Source organism: Protopterus annectens, chromosome 1.part1 (assembly GCF_019279795.1).
Source record: "Protopterus annectens isolate FY-2018-M chromosome 1.part1, PAN1.0, whole genome shotgun sequence".
In the NCBI taxonomy this organism is placed as follows: Eukaryota; Metazoa; Chordata; order Ceratodontiformes; family Protopteridae; genus Protopterus; species Protopterus annectens.
This window is the reverse complement of record NC_056726.1, coordinates 1392031056-1392044031: the sequence shown is the minus strand read 5'-3', so window position 1 is coordinate 1392044031 and position 12976 is coordinate 1392031056. Positions and strand designations below refer to the sequence as shown.

Genomic DNA, 12976 nt, shown 5'->3' with positions numbered 1-12976 from the left:
ACACTAAAGGCAGAGGCGTGTCCATATTCATTAAGGATATCCACACCTCCAGACTAGTTGCTCAGCATAATGTATCTGAGATTATCTAAATGCAACTAACTCTGGGCAAGACCACAATCCAAACTAACTTGCTACAGAACCTCCACCATGCCCCAGGATTCCCACTCCTCATTTCTTGATACACTGGAAAATATTAGGGTATAACCCAACACCCCAATAATGGGCGATTTCAACTACCCCATAATTTACTGGGAAAACTACTCCTGTACCAACTCTTTTGCTCAATGTTTTCTGGAATTCATAAATTCCAACACCTTGTATCAACTTATCCACACCTCTACCAGAGGCAGCAATATCCTAGACCTGGTCGTTACCAACATGGGCGACCGGTGTTCCACACCAGAAGTCAATTCCTCGTTGGTCAGATCCGACCACAAGCTAATCACCCTAGACATCCACATCCCACCCCCACCCCCCCATTAGGGAAACTACTGTAAGAAATTTCTCCAAAGCCAACTTCACAACACCCATGCAGATGGACAATAGAGGTACAGCTGCTGAATCCTACACAAATGCATTTTATAAGCACTTGCACAGGTGCATGGATCATGCTATCCCTAAAAGAACCAAGATGCTATCCACCAAAAAGAGGAAGCCAATCTGGTGGTCCCCTGCCATAAACAAACTCACCAATAGAAGAAAGAAACTGTTGCAAAAGAGTAAAATCCCATGATTGGAGGAACTACCTGGTCAGCCTCAGTAAGAAGCTGAGATCCTTCATAAAATCCTCCAAAAACAAAACTGCCACTGATTCTAAAGACAACCACAAAGCACTCTACAGCTATGTCAAGAATCTCAACGGCAACACTCAGATCTGCTGAGTTACAGCACAATGGCACTTAGGTTCAGTGCTAACTTTATCCCCCCCTCTCAGTGCTAACTTGACCTCCTCCTCACCCCCTAAAGGGCTCATCTCTATACCAGAAGAATGCACAGGTAAAAACCACACTCTCCAAAGCCAAGAACACAGCATCCTTGGGACCTGACAACATCTCAGGCTGTGTTCTACACAAACTACAGAACGAACTGGCACCCCACCTAAGCACCATGTTCAACCATAGCCTCACCTCAGGCTTTGTGCCCACTGAATGGTGCACAGCGATGGTTCTCTCACTCCACAAAGGGGGAGCCCCCATGGACCCTGGGAACTACTGTCCCATTAGCCTAACGAGCCTGGTCTGCAAGGCCATGGAAAGTATCATCATGTAACTTATAAACAAAGACATTGGTAATTTCCAAACTCTGGACCCCACACAGTTTGGGTTTGTAAAAGGCAGATCATGTCTCCTAAACCTGATAGACTTCTTTGAAGCAGTCACCAAAGCCGTAAACAAAGGTAAGGTGGTTCACACAGCCTATCTAGATCTCGCCAAGGCTTATGACACCATCCCCCACTCTGGAATTACAGATAAACTCACTAAACTAGGTATAAATCCCCATGTCACAAGATGGGTTGCCAACTGGCTCACTGACAGAAACCACACTATGAAAGCAGCAGACTCCAAATCCGATTTCAGACCAGTGACAAGTGGAGTACCACAGGGTTCAGTCCTGGGTCCTCTCCTGTTTGTATCTACTTTTCTGAAGTACAGGCTAACACAGAAGGTCTTTGGCTAACAAAGTTCTCAGATGACTGCAAACTAGGAGTTATAATCAAAACTCCTAACGATGTGGACATCCTACAAAAGGGCCTCAATGAAAGAGATGCCTGGTGTCAAAGCCATGGCCTCAAGCTCAATGCCAAAAAGTGCACTGTCATTCCCTTTGGTAAAAACTCTGTACCCATGAGCTACCACATAGGTGGTAGTCTACTTAAATGACACAGGTGGACGTAGTCTCTCCTTTTGATAATCACATCACCACAGTAGTCAGGAAATCCTTCTATGTGGCACACCTCATCAGAAAAGGATTAAGAGGTCATTGTTCCCCTCTATTCATCACTCATTAGACCCATTATAGAGTACAATGCCCCTTTTGGTATGTACATCACAAGACATCTACAACAACTGGAAAGGCCGCAGAAATACGGGATTATGGGCCTCAAACAGATGCCCTATGCAGACTGTCTCAAAAAACTCCAGCTTTACTCTGTCGCATATCGGCTACTCGGAGGCAATCTCTACCTAACATACAACGCTATGTCAAACCCAGTGCAGTTGGACATGCTCCACTTAAAGAAATCCCAATCCCTCCGAGCTACACGCTCTAGGGACCTAAACATTGTCACCACAATAAACAGAACATGCTGGAGGTACAGATTCCTGTTCCAGAGACTTCCCATACTCTAGAACAAGCTACCTATCTATATCAAACAAAGCTCCTCATTAGCACTCTTCAAAAAAAATCTTGATGATTGGATGGGAAATAGGAAATTCACCCCAGGGATCACCTCTGTGGCTATGCTCGACAGGGGCATAGGAAAATAATTTGCTTGGGTGGCAAAAGCCAGGGTACCTTTTTGGCTAGGCTTATATAGGCCCTAGGGCCAATAGTCTAGTACCGACCTATGAACCTATAAAGTGCAAGTAAACATGATACTTGGCTGTTGAAAAATGTTACAAACAGAAAGATACAAAGTAAAACAAATGGAAAAAGCATTCATTTACATTTTCATTTAGTGTTGTAGTTACAAAGTGGGAGTAAAAATGAGAGAAAAAAATCCAGTTTCAGAAAGGAGATTAGAGGGAAAAAAAACAGAAGTACTGATTGTTTACGCAGGACAGAAAAGTGAACTTTTACTAAGTTCATCATTATGATGGGCTCCATATGGGATGAGTTAGGAAGGGTGAGGCATGGTTGTGTTGGAAGTACAGTAACTTAATAGACCTGTAATATCTAGGGGGTCAGCAGAGGGACCACCTTTAAGTAAGGGTAGCACAACTGCCATTCACTTCAGCTCACTCACATAACCACTGGAGACAGACACTCCTGCCATGGGGCATAGACTGAGATCATGAATACTGATCTATCTTTACATTAGAGTCTGATTGCCATGAGTTTATCACTAATTCTGATGACACTGTCACTGTCTTCAGAAGACTCTCCCTCACCATTTCTAGTCAGACCTTACCCAGTCTCTGGCTCCTAAGCCAAGTGGATTTTCTGTATTGCCCTTACACTTTGTCCACTAGACACACAGGATATACAGTCTTCTCCTTACCATCCTGTCATCCAAGCCGCATTCTATCAGCGAACCAATATTCAGCATAGTAATCCTGACTGGCTTAGTCTAATTTGAGCTCAACAGAGTTATCCCAGATAACTCAAGCTGGGCAATTGGACAGCAGCCAACCAGAACACCAATGATCCAGGAGTTGGTGGGCTTTATGGTGCACGCACACTGTCCACCAGAGGAATATCTACTATCATTACCGTTCAACCCACTCAACACCCAAAAATGCTCTTTTTTGGCGACATTAGTTAAAATGACCAAATTATACTGAGCCACATTTTTCACCATCAAGAGTATAGAACCGACATAGAATGCAGTCAGTCATACGTGCTCTTCTGTCTGAGGGATAATGAGCATAACAGTTGATGTCTAAAGCAGTTGAAACTCCATTCAATTTTGAGTGCACTCTGTTGGCGTACCTCTCAAGTTTGAGGTAGAAACAATCAACATGTTTTGGGAGGTGGGAGGAACAACAGACAGGCATGGAGAGAAAATGCAGAGGTCAGGACCTATACTTTGTGCTAGGGATACAAGGCCCTTAATCATCCACAGTCTAATGGCCTGTTTCTTTTATCCAAGTGTACCTAGATGTGATGCTCGTGCCCTGACCCAGCAATCAAGGAGCCTCAATCCTTACCACTAACACCAGTGAGGGGCGTCTCATATAGGAGGAAAGGATAACAAATATACACAGAAAGTGCAATTTCCCTTAAGAGCACACAGAGATCACAGTCAGTACGGGGCTGGTCGCTCCCTTCCTCTCCAGGTCCCCCAAAAGACTCCTCACTGGTACAGCTATAGGGTCCAGATCTCAGCCTAGTGGGCAAGCTAAAACCTCCAGCATCCTCGCTGTCCAACCCGTGCTTCGTGTCCCTGCCCAAGTAGTTCACACACACACACTTTGAGAAGAGTTTATATAACCACACAGACACTTCTGGGGAAGGATGGCACAGGTTCTCCAGCTGTGCCCCCTTTTCCCAGACTATACGGCAGTACCAGCTGCCACCACCCACTAATATTTATCATCTACACAAAGGCCCTTAAAAAGGGTATGCAATTATTACTGTGCAATATTATTATCCAATTGGTAGTACAACCCAGGTCTAAAGCTATTAGAGTGGCTTTGTACAATTTTACCAAAGGTACGCAAGTACTCTAAAGAGCTTAAATTATCTCTACAAAAACAGCCACAGTTGAAAGGGTTTAAAAAATATTTAAGAACAAATAGTCAAAACACAAGACAATACCTTTTACTACACAGTGCTAGTCAAGAGAGTTCAGAGATCACAGAGAAATACTTAAAATAATTGAGTAGTACAGTTCCGACATCACAGAAAAACACTTATTCTAATCTTTCTAGTTTCTACACAAGTCTAAGATAAACTTACATATACAGCAAAGGCACAGTGCTGTTCAGTTGGATGGTCAAGGCAAAAATGCTTAATGCTCTCTGATTCTCCGTTTTTAAAATCACATTCCTGGTTCAAATTACATCATTCTTCACACTTCCCTGGGTTCCCAGGCTAACAGAAACTACATTTACATTCTTCACCTCTCACCAGAGCAAGAAAGGACATGTATGCATGCAAATTATGGCCATTAACTCTAGTCTTAACACAACAGCAAGCATTTCTTAATCTAGACTGGCCGGAGCCGTGTTTACATCAAAGGGTCACAACATGCTTTTACTTGGTCAGTAGAGTGCACTGTTACATTTTTTTCCAGTTCCACATATAACATTATCATTTAAGAGACAAATCTGTGGCCTATATTAATATGTACAATTGACAGAATTATCTACAAAATTATATCTGGCTAGGCTGGCAGCCTTCATCTTCTCCAAATCTTGACACTAGAAATGGAATTCCAACATCTGCAATTCTTGCAAAATTCCAGAACCCTGCAATTACTTAAGTTCCAAGAGACTGTCATATTACACCAGTTATGCAGCCTTTACAATCCTATTACATAAAAAAATATATATAAGTTTTACCAATGTATAGTAAACCATAAATCAACCAAATGATAAGAAACTTTTAGACATGTGTGGAAGTACTAATAAGAATATATAATTAGTATTAATATATGCAAGTACATAAGTTGCGATTATGAGAAAGGTGCATTTGGCATGAATGTGCTGATCCACATATTTGTAAGAGAATTGTTGTGGTCAAGACAATGTTCCACTAGAAACAGTAGGAAAGGAATGCCATAGAAAAATGGCAGCAGAGCTGTATTTCTGAACAATTTTAGTTCAGTCTACTATTGTTATTTAATACAGTGTAGTATCAATACCACTGTCTAGAATTTTGCAGAATGTCCCTTATTTACTTAGTCACTCAACAATGCTATTATAGTTTCATACTTCTTATTGTTCATAAAATGCACATTGATGCAATACCCGCTATTAACTTTTTCACTGAATTAAATATTTTAAAATTGTCCCTGATTTTTGTGCCTATGACCCTCCACCTCCATTCTTGTTATGTTCTGGAAATGTTAAGCAAAGATGGCAGCATCACTATTAGGAAAAATGAAAAGGTATGTTACAGTGTTTCAAGCCATATGAATAAAACAGTTATGACACATGGCGACAAGGTGATGGAACTGCACTGTGCAAATAAAAGTTGCACATACCTGCACTGTACACAAAACGGCCCTGTATTACAGCTCTATTAAGTTCATAAATGTTAATTTACATGCATTGCACGAAATCTGGTGATTACAGTCCAATATCTGGAAAAAGACAAATCAATTAAGTGCTTCTATAGTGTGAGTCTCTGTCTTAACAAAATATTAAGCACCTCCTGCTTCAACTGTTAATATCAGGTGCCATGCTATGCAGTTAAACTTGCCAGTACTGACCAGCAAACGACAGTGGGAGAATTAAAAACAAATTTACTTCTACCTGCTCTCTGCGCTGGTAATGTGTGTCTGACTTTCTGTAACATAACAGAACATGCTTCTGCCTTGCTAAGTGCTTTACAGCTTTGAAAGCCAGCAAAATACATTTTTCCCCCTGTAACTGCTAGTACATGGAGCAGGTAAATCTCCAAGCACTACAAAGAACTATTATTGGGTCTCCAGTCATAACCCATTATTATGTGTTCTTGACATGGATGCAGAAATCCATGCCTCAAACACATAATAAGCTTGTTATGATCGGCGACCCTATCATAATCCTCTATGTTATGGCTTCAGGGAAGGTTTCTAACACTACAGCAGAATATATTTACCGTTTACCAAAACACACGTAATCAAACATTATGTTCCATGAGATGCCAAACACTCTGTGTTATGGGTAACAGTGTTAGCGCACCCAGAATTCTGTTAATCATGGCCATGAGATGCCAAACACTCTATGTTATTGGTAACAGTGTTAGCGCACCCAGAATTCTGTTAATCATGGCTGCAGTCTAATACAGTTTAACAGGGAGAGATCCTTGGGAAGCTTTACCTAACTGTAAAGAGGGAACCACATTGCTTAAACAATCTTAATCAAAAGTATTATTCTAGTTGACTAGTATTGAAAGTAATATTACTTTATGTATTTCTTCTGTACAACTAAAGCCAAAATGGTTAACTTACTCACTCACTGATAACAATATTTGAACGTATGCTATGCCTATGTTTCACAACTATCAGTTTTACATTACTACTTGCAACCTGTAAGCTCTGATGAGCACACTATAAGCTCCTGAGCCTTTGTTTATTGAAATCATCCATGTTATTTCTAAACACCACTTTCTCAAAGTTGGGTTAAACACACTCCTGAAGCAAACTGCTTTGAATGAGCATCTAAATCATGGATTCTACCTTTCTGACTATGCAGTGCACTGGCTACCTAATATAAATGTAGGACACTAAAGCACTTCTCTTGTCATTAATGTGATATGTACTTTACAGTTTAGCTTGACTAGTACTCTTGTTTTCAGTGTACAACTATACTTTGTACAGCATTCTTACCTTTTCATCTTACCTGCAGTTACCACTGTGTCCTGGTTCTAAGAAAGGATCCACATCTTACTTGGTAAGGCTATGAGCAACGTATTAATACATAATACATTTCTATTTGTGCCACCTTAAATTAATGTTTTATTTTTGTGCATAGATTTTTAGTACAAGAGTCTCTCAGGTTCAGATGCATATCCTAAACAACAAGTTAAACAAATATAGTTCCTGCAGTGGTGTACACATTGCAAAATGAACTTGTTATTGTCTGGAGTATGAAAAATCTTAGTGCTATGGCAAACTGAAAGGAATCCAACCTGCTGATATGACCAATGACAAAATGGCAGCCATCTTGGGTGCAACTAAAGCTCAATATATAAAATCTGGAGACAGCCAAGTAGCAGTAGAGTGTATAGGTTCATACGTAGGTACTAGGCTATTGGCCCTAGGGCCTATATAAGCCTAGCCAAAAGGTACCCTGGCTTTCACCACCCAAGAAAATTATTTTCCTGTGCCACTGTCGAGCAGAGCCACAGACGTGATCCCCGGGGTGAATTTCCTATCTCCTATCCAATCATCAAGATTTTTCTTTAAGAGTGCTAATGAGGAACTTTGTTTGATATAGATAGGTAGTTTGTTCCAAGGAATGGGAAGTCTCTGGGACAGGAATCTATCCCTTCAGCATGTTCTATTTATTGTGGTGACAAGGTTTAGGCCCCTAGAGCGTGTAGCTCGGAGAGATTGGGATTTCTTTAAGTAGAGCATGTCCAAAAGCTCTGGGTTTGACATAGAGGTGATCTCTGCCTAACATACAAAGCTGAGTAGACGATATGCGACGGAGTAAAACTGCAGTTTTTTTTAGACGTCTGCGTAGGGCATCTGTTTGAGGCCGGTAATCCTCTTTGTGAGGTATTTCTGCGGCCTTTCCAGTTGTTGTAGATGTCTTGTGAGGTACATACCAAAAGGGGCGTTGTAATCTATAATGGGTCTGAGTGACGATTAGAGGGGAACAATGACCTCTTTTTTCCTGGATGAGAAACCTTTTGTGATAAGGTGTGCCACGTAGAAGGATTTCCTGACTACTGTGGTGATGTGATTATCAAAGGAGAGACTACTGTCCACCTGTGTCCCAAGGTCTCATCACACTTTCAGTGTTAAGGAGATTACCGCCTATGTGGTAGTTCATGGGTACAGAGTTTTTACCAAAAGGGATGACAATGTAATTTTTGGCATCGAGCTTGAGGCCATGGCTTTGACACCAGGCATATGTCTCAGCGAGGTCCTTTTGTAGGATGTCCACATCTTTTGGAGTTTTGAATATGGCTTCTAGTTTGCAGTCATCTGCAAACTTCATTAGCCAAAGACCTGTGTTAACAGGAGAAAACCCAGGACTGAACCCTGCGGTACTCCACTTGTCACTGGTATGAAGTTGGATTTAGAGTCTACTACTTTCACAGTGTGGTTTTTGTCAGTGAGCCAGTTGGCAACCCATCTTGTGACATAGGGATTTATACCTAGTTTAGTGAGTTTATCTATAATTCCAGAGTGTGGGGATGGTGTCGAAAGCCTTGGCGAAATCTAGATAGGCTGTGTGAACCACCTTACCCTCATCTACGGCTTTGCTGACTGCTTCAAAGAAGTCTATCAGATTTAGGAGACATGATCTGCCTTTTAAAAACCCGAACTGGGTGGGGTCCAGAGTTTGGAGATTACCAATATCATTGTTTATAACTTCCATGAGGATACGTTCCATTGCCTTGCAGACCAGGCTCGTCAGGCTAATGGGGCAGTTGTTTCCAGGGTTCATGGTGGCTCTCCCTTTGTGGAGTGGGATAACCATCACTGTGTACCATTCAGTGGGCACATAGCCTGAGGTGAGGCTATGAATGAATGTGGTACTTAGGTGGGGTGTCAGTTCATTCTGTAGTTCATGTAGAACGCAGCCCGGAATGTTATCAGGTCCCATGGATGCTGTGTTCTTGGCTTTGGAGAGTGTTTTTTTTACCAGTGCAGCCATGATTACAGGAACTTTACATTCTTCCGGTATAGAAATGGGCCCTTTATGGGATGAGAGGGGGGTAAAGTTAGCACTGAACCTATCTTCCAGGATGCTGGCAATATCAGTTGGTTCTATATTTAGTGCCATTGTGCTGTAACTCAGAGCAGATGAGTGGTGCCATTGAGATTCTTGACATAGCTATAGAATGCCTTGTGGTTGTCTTTAGAGTCACTGGCAATTTTGTTTTCATAACTAGCTTTGGAGGATTTTATGAGGGATCTCAGCTTCTTATGGAGATTGACCAGGGAGTTCCTCCAATCATGGGATTTTACTCTTTTTTGCAACCGTTTCTTTCTTCTGTTGTAGAGTTTGTTTATGGCAGGGGACCAGCAGATTGGCTTCCTTTTTTTGGAGTATAGCATCTTGGCTCTGTTAGAGATTGCACGATCCATGCACTCGAAGTGCTTAGAAAGTGCATTTGTGTAGGATTCAGCAGTCATACCTCTATTGTCCGTCAGCATGGGTGTCAAGAAGTTTGCCACTTCTGTCTTAAGAAGCGTGAAGTTGGCTTTGGAGAAATTTTTTACGGTGGTTTCCCTAATGGGGGGTGGGAGAGGGATGTGGATGTCTAGGGTGATTAGCTTGTGATCAGATCTGACCAACGAGGAATTGACCTCTGGTGTGGAGCACCAGTTGTCCATGTTGGTAATGACCAGGTCTAGAATATTGCTGCCCCTGGTGGAGGTGTGGATAAGTTAACCCAAGGCACTGAATTTATGAATTCCAGAAAACGTTGAGCACAAGAGTTGGTACACGAGTAGTTTTCCCAGTTAATGGTGGGGTAGTTGAAATCGCCCATTATTAGGGTGTTAGGTTATACTATTTTCCAGTGTATCAAGAAATGAGGAGTGGGAATCCTGGGGCATGGTGGGGGATCTGTAGCAAGTTACAATTTGGATTCCGGTCTTGCCCAGAGTTAGTTGCACTTGGACAATCTCAGATGCATTATCCTGAGCAACTAGCCTGGAGGTGTGGATATCCTTAATGAATCTGGACACACCTCCGCCTTTAGTGTTTCAGTCCAGGATAGGTGGCTGAAACGTGTGGTATGAGTTATAGCCTGGTAATGCAGGGGTACTGTCTGGAGCCTTGAACCAGGTCTCTGTCACTGCACAGATGTCGATGTTCTCCATTTTAAGGAGTGCCTTGAGTGAGTGCATTTTGAGGTTTAGACTTCTAGCACTGAGTAGCAATACCCTCAGATTTTGCTTGTTTGTACCAGTTACGGTGGTGAATAGGTCATTTGAACCATGCCTAAAAAAGGCACTTTAGGGGTGGCTAGAGCCTTAGCCAGCATCTGGAATCCCAGGGGTGACAGGTGCAGGCCATCTCTGGCAAAGCATCGTTGTTTGTTGATCATGTCATCCCAGGCAGGCAGATACTGGATCCCCTCAGAATGACACCAGAAGCTTAGCCAATTGTTGACGTCAATCATTTTGTCTTTGTACTTTGGTATCAGGGCCATACCTGCCTGGGCTGTAAGATCGGACAGCTCCTCCATTGTCCCTTTTCACGTAGTCCAGGGAGGTACTTCTCAGGTCATTCACACCAACATGGACAATGACAGAGTCATATTTGTACTTGTTGTGGAGTGATCTGAGTGCATGCGTTATGTGGCGGATCCTGGCACCCGACAAGCAGCTGACAGTAACTTTCGCCTTGCTTAGCCTGGTGAGTGGAAAATCAGTGTACTCGACTATAGAGTCACCTATGAGTAGAGTGTTTGGTACATTGTTATGCCTTATGGGCTGTGGTTTAGTGGCACACTGAGTTTAGTTTGTGGGCTATGCGTCACTTGGGTGGTGTTGAGGGATGGGAGTTGCTTGTGTTTCTGCTTTGGAGGTCCCTGTTGCTTGGGCAGTTTTTTACCGAGCGCCTCTGTGAATGTAGGTGTGTGTTTCTATGTGTGTGTTTTGGAGGTGCAGGTTTTGAGGGACTATGTGATGAGTGTGGTGTGGTGCAAGTGTTTACTATCTCTTCTTGACTGTTTATTCCAGTCTTGGGTGAAGAGAGCTTTGCTTCCAGTTTGGCTATACAAGTGCATCTCTCACAGGTTGTAGTGTTGGGTGGTAGGAGGAGAGGGTTATCTGTGTACCTGAGGCAATTGCTGGATTGCCCCAAGATGCCCAGATTCATCAGGCAGACAGGAGACAATACCGGGAGCTGACCCTTAGACATGCCTGGATAAGTGCTTATTTATTAAGTACTAGAAACTGTTTTCCTCTAGACAAGTGAGGAAAGTTGAGTGATGTTGTCTGTGTACCTGAGGCAATTGCTGGATTGCCCCAAGATGCCCAGATTCATCAGGCAGACAGGAGACAATACCGGGAGCTGACCCTTGGACATGCCTGGATAAGTGCGTATTTATTAAGTACTAGAAACTGTTTTCCTCTAGACAAGTGAGGAAAGTTGAGTGATGTTGTCTGTGTACCTGAGGCAATTGCTGGATTGCCCCAAGATGCCCAGATTCATCAGGCAGACAGGAGACAATACCGGGAGCTGACCCTTGGACATGCCTGGATAAGTGCGTATTTATTAAGTACTAGAAACTGTTTTCCTCTAGACAAGTGAGGAAAGTTGAGTGATGTAGCAATTTGTAGCTTATTTAGTGCTTACAAGTGCTGAGCTCAAAGAAACAAACTTGAGTGCTGAAACTAAAAAAACTGGCTAGTTCTAAGAAACACAATTAAGCTAAAAGGCTTCCCTCCAACACAGAACGGCTTGGGGGCTCCGAAGCCCATCAACAGTCCTGGACACAGCAAATCTGTATCCGGACTATATATATAAAACACATAAGAAAAGGGCAAGCCTTTCTGTGTTGGAGGGAAGCCTTTTAGCTTAATTGTGTTTCTTAGAACTAGCCAGTTTTTTAGTTTCAGCACTCAAGTTTGTTTCTTTATATCATTGAGTCTGTAGTGATGACTTCTTGTTTCTCTATGTGTGTGTAGTGGCGAGTAAAGCAGTTTAGTTTTGTCTAGGCACTCCTCCTCCCCCTGTTTCACTATGGCCAGTTCATGTGGATGCTTCCTGAACTGAGCTGAAGGCAGAAAAAATTGCTCAAAGCAGCCAAGAAAATGGAACGGCAGAAAGAAAGAAAGTGAGAGACACAAGTAACACACAAAGGGAGTGAGAAAAGTGAGAGGCTGAAACAGCAAAGAACAAGAAGCATCCACATGAACTGGCCATAGTGAAACAGGGGGAGGAGGAGTGCCTAGACAAAACTAAACTGCTTTACTCGCCACTACACACACATAGAGAAGCAAGCTAGCTATGTGTGCTTAAGTCATCACTACAGACTCAATGATATAAAGAAGGGGATGACTAAAGCAGTTACCAAACTGACCAGGAGACTCTGGTCTTCATGCAAACCTGTGTTAAAATGTCCGATAATGAGTGTTTAAAAGGCTGAAAAGGTTTTAAAACTTAAAAGTGAAATGTACAGGAAAATGTTTGAAACACATAAGAAAAGGACAATGTTTTACTGTAAAAATAAGTACTTAACTTTCACAGGTAGGTGAATGGACATCACTAGCTTTGAAATGTTGAGAATTTTTGTTAAGAGTGCAAGTCTTCTTTACCTTGCTTAAAAATGGTTAACAGATCAGGACAGTAACATTACTGAAATAAAAGTCAGCAGTGCACAAATAAGCAAGATGGTGGCACCCAACACTACACATGGGAATAAGAGAACCCAAGGGACAGTTTAAACCTTAACAGCAGATTCCATGAACAGA

The 12976-nt window shown here is 42.3% G+C and overlaps 1 protein-coding gene across 1 annotated transcript in view; it reads right to left on the bottom strand.

Moving 5' to 3' along the window:
• The window catches only part of HDDC2 (HD domain containing 2), a 274425-nt gene that overhangs the window by 248723 nt on the left and 12726 nt on the right, over positions 1 to 12976 (bottom strand). The window lies entirely within an intron of this gene.